The sequence below is a fragment of the Hippopotamus amphibius genome, chromosome 5, assembly GCF_030028045.1.
Source record: "Hippopotamus amphibius kiboko isolate mHipAmp2 chromosome 5, mHipAmp2.hap2, whole genome shotgun sequence".
NCBI lineage: Eukaryota > Metazoa > Chordata > Mammalia > Artiodactyla > Hippopotamidae > Hippopotamus > Hippopotamus amphibius.
This window is the reverse complement of record NC_080190.1, coordinates 138,555,624-138,558,742: the sequence shown is the minus strand read 5'-3', so window position 1 is coordinate 138,558,742 and position 3,119 is coordinate 138,555,624. Positions and strand designations below refer to the sequence as shown.

Below are 3,119 nucleotides of genomic sequence, written 5' to 3'. Positions count from 1 at the left end.
CGTGTTATTGCTGATATTTAATCTGCTACCAGCACCCAAGAGAGCAGAACAATTCCTCCTTTCAAACTTCCTCAGGCTCCTCCCCTCACAGAACCTTCCAGGACTGAGCAATTTGGACCTAAAAATGCTAGCTCTCCTTGCTCATTACCTCCCAATAAAGTGCTACTTTCCAGAGGCCGAGTCCCACCTCTTGCTTTCTGCCCCGGCAGCTGTGGAGCACACAGATCACGTGGCCGTGGCAGGGCTACGTACGTCCCTCACATTGTTCAAATTTAAAAAGAAAATGCTTGGGCGCCAGAGGCTTCCTTTAATTTCCAGGTGCACTCAGGCTGCAAGCGCCCCGGGGGGATGTCAGACCTCAGGTATGTGAAAACCCCTTTGGAAGGATGCCACGTGGTGGCTCTTGGTCACATCAGAACTGCGGTGCTCTAGTTCAGGGAAGGCATTCTCAAAATGTGCTTTCCCCTTATCTGCGCACATACTTGACATGTTCGCCTAAACTACCCTCATGACACACGCAAGGATGATAAACCATCTACTCTTGGGGATGTGTTCAACATCTGTCACATGGCTCAACCTTTCTTTGGTTCTAAGTTTTCAGAAGTGTTGTCCGGCTTCTTTACATGCATGAACACAAAGTTGGCAACTTCCAAGCTGACTTATCACCTTCTGCAACATTTTCTATCACTTTTTAAATGGGTGTTATTGAAAACTTTTGGACATTTAAGTCAAAGTCTTTTACCAAGATTATTTTTTCTAAAAAAAGTTTCCAGTTCTCATTGCTGACTTGAATAAGTAACACTATTTTTACCATAAATTTTTACTCTATATACAATACATAAATATTTTGCTATTAATGTATGTTTCTGCTGAATTTAAGCCTTTAATAACTCAAATCAAGTTGCTTCTTCATAGGTACAGTGTGTTTAGGCTGTGTACCAGACAGGGAATTAAGGAAAATATAAACTGCACTATTTGGGCTCAAGGAATGCCCAATCTTGTGGAGGGAATCACACAAAATGGCATAAAATACAGTGCTAGATTGGTAGGATACATGAGCCATCATCCCAGGAACCAGTTTATAGCCCTGACATCTCCAGAAAAACAGGATTCCTACCACAAAACTGGCCCAACATAGAGGATGGATGACAGCCACGTTCTTAACTAGCAACTATTTCATAAACAGAACTGGAATGACCTCTAGCAGGGCAAGTAAAAAACTTCTATAAAGAACCTTGGGGAAAACATTAACTGATCCTTTTACCAGCCCCTACTTGGAGAGGCTCTGATCCTTGCATTTCCAGGATAAGATGGAGGAGAGAGACCCATCTGGCTCATAAAAAACAGAGCCTTCACTCGCCTTGGATGCATCCCATCCCACGGCAGCGGGCTTTGGCTGTCTCTCACCTCGTTCAAAGGGGTTCATTTGACCGAAGCTTACATAAATTCTAAGATGGTATCAGCCTCCCATTCTCATCTCAATATCATAGCAGTACACATCTCCTGAGAGCTGACAGGCACATTATCAGGGAGAAAGGGAAGAGCAAACCTTGACCCCAATTCAACCTTGGAGGTCATCCTCCCAAGAGGTCTCAGCATCTTTTGACAAATGATACCCTGGAGATGTAACGATGGCTCCAGATTGGCTTTATTTGCCCTTTTGGCAGCAAGACTTTCACTAAGATCTTGCCCTAGGAGCAGACTCAGTCAACCAGGTGAGTCCCAAATTACATAAATCCAGTTGATACAATTTAAGGGGGGTGAGCGGAAGCAAAGCATTTTACAGTAAAAGACAGGACACATTGGTCTTCCTAGGTGGTGCAGTGGTTAAGAATCCGCCTGCCAATGCAGAGGACACGGGTTTGATCCCTGCTCCAGGAAGATCCCACATGCTGCAGAGCAACAAAGCCCGTGCGCCCAAAAAAAAAAAAAAGAGAGAGAGAGAGAGGACACATTATCATCCTGCTTAACATAGGATAAAATTTAGAGTATCTGATACTGGGGGAAAATGGGGGAAATTATTTAAAATAATTTTGAATCCATACCCCTTCTTCTGAGAAGTCCATTGTAAGTTCCCCTATTTCCATTTGAAGTCAACCTCAACTCATTGACTTATAAGTCTTGACGATCGTCTCCTCAAGGTTCTAGCAGCTGCGTCTGCAAGCTGAGTGACAGTGGCCAAATTATGTAACCTCTCTGGTATTGTTTTCTTCACCTTAAAAATGAAGGTGTGATCTTTAGCTTCTCTTCCAGCTCTTGAAATTTAAAATTCTGTGACTATGCTACACAGAGATAGACTTGCCCTCACATAACTGTTCTTTATTTAGTGAATAAGTTCTGTAGGTAGTAAACATCAGCATCCCAAGAAATGCACAGAGCCACACACAGTAGGCTGGAACAGACTCCTTCCCCGGGGAACGAGAAGTCTTCCAGAATGGCCAGGGTGATCCACTCACACCAGCCTTTTCAGTCACACTTGACCCAGAAAGAGCCATACCAACTGCAGGGATGAGTAGCTCTGAAAAAGTAGGGCAGTGATGGAAACTGTAGGATGTTTAGACACAACAGGATGGGATTTCAAGAAGCAAAGCATCAACTAACAAGGTGACAGTAGACTGCCATGCTGTCAGCACTGTATTCTGGCAATGATTGGGTTTCTGGATACCAGTTGTTCAAACCTAGGCTTGCCCCTGCCCCAAGGATTTGGAAGATGAGGTTGAGAGGAGAAGCAGCAGAGTGAGGGAAGGGTGAGGTGCATCGGTGAGGAGGGACAAGTTACCCCGACACTTACCTGAGCCCCTGAATCAGGCATTGTTTGTGCTGTTGGTAACCAGAGCTTCTCGCATGTGTCATGTACAGTATCTTCCCCCGCCCTGTCTGCTGGGCCTGTAGGGTGTGTTGGATATGTTGAAACAACTCTAGCTTCTAGAAGATGGCTCACCAGCAAACGAAGACTGTGCCCGGACACTGCCCTGGGCCTCAGGCGCCTCAGGAGTTCTGCTGTGTCAGGGACCCAGCGCCACAGTCTTTTTGTCTTCCAAATGAATGGTGGCAAACAGCCTGGTGTGGGATTGAGGAGCGCTAGGTGGTAGGGACCTTTTCCCTGTATCCCTGAGATG

General features: G+C 45.3%; 1 long non-coding RNA gene across 2 annotated transcripts; it reads right to left on the bottom strand.

Annotated features, from left to right (window-relative positions):
* Nucleotides 1–247: 247 nt before the first annotated feature.
* LOC130853185 (uncharacterized) lies at nt 248–2,867 on the bottom strand. 2 transcript variants are annotated; one of them, XR_009053689.1, is made up of 3 exons: nt 2,792–2,867; nt 2,046–2,215; nt 248–1,892 (listed from the first exon to the last, which is right to left on the bottom strand). It is a non-coding gene; the product is annotated as an uncharacterized LOC130853185 (long non-coding RNA). The 2 variants fall into 2 exon arrangements; XR_009053690.1 differs by having other exon boundaries at nt 2,046–2,164.
* Between the last annotated feature and the right edge of the window lie 252 nt (nt 2,868–3,119).